Here is a 475-nt window from a genome sequence, read left to right on the forward strand (position 1 = left end):
CGGATAATGGTATTTGCGCCGTACGATGTAAGAAGAGAAGGCTGTCCGTCCCACAATCGTCCCTTGGCGGAGGAGGCGGGACGAGATGCAAACTGGGTCACACGAAGGTCACACGGCGAACGAGGTCGAAGGTCATCCGACGAGTGGTGGCGAGAACCTGCAAGCAAAAGGTGGTAAAGTACCACTGTGCAGTTGCCGCTCGCCTGCATATTGCCCCGGTATGGCATGTGCCGGACCATTGACAGTCTTCCTTCCGAAATTAACATGTCTAGCGATGCCGGGAAAAAAAAAAACATTCATGAGAACAAGGAAGCCAGTCATGAAGGAGAGTGGGGATCATGAGTCTACGGATCAGTTCGACAGTTCCCTTGTTCCCCCCCCCCCCTTAACGACCTTAAATTAATAAGCCCCACTGCCCCCGTAATCCCTTGACCGTTGTGTCGTAGGGAGGGGGGGAGGTATTAGGACCTCAGTC

This window comes from Penaeus monodon, chromosome 24 (genome assembly GCF_015228065.2).
Source record: "Penaeus monodon isolate SGIC_2016 chromosome 24, NSTDA_Pmon_1, whole genome shotgun sequence".
Taxonomy (NCBI): Eukaryota; Metazoa; Arthropoda; class Malacostraca; order Decapoda; family Penaeidae; genus Penaeus; species Penaeus monodon.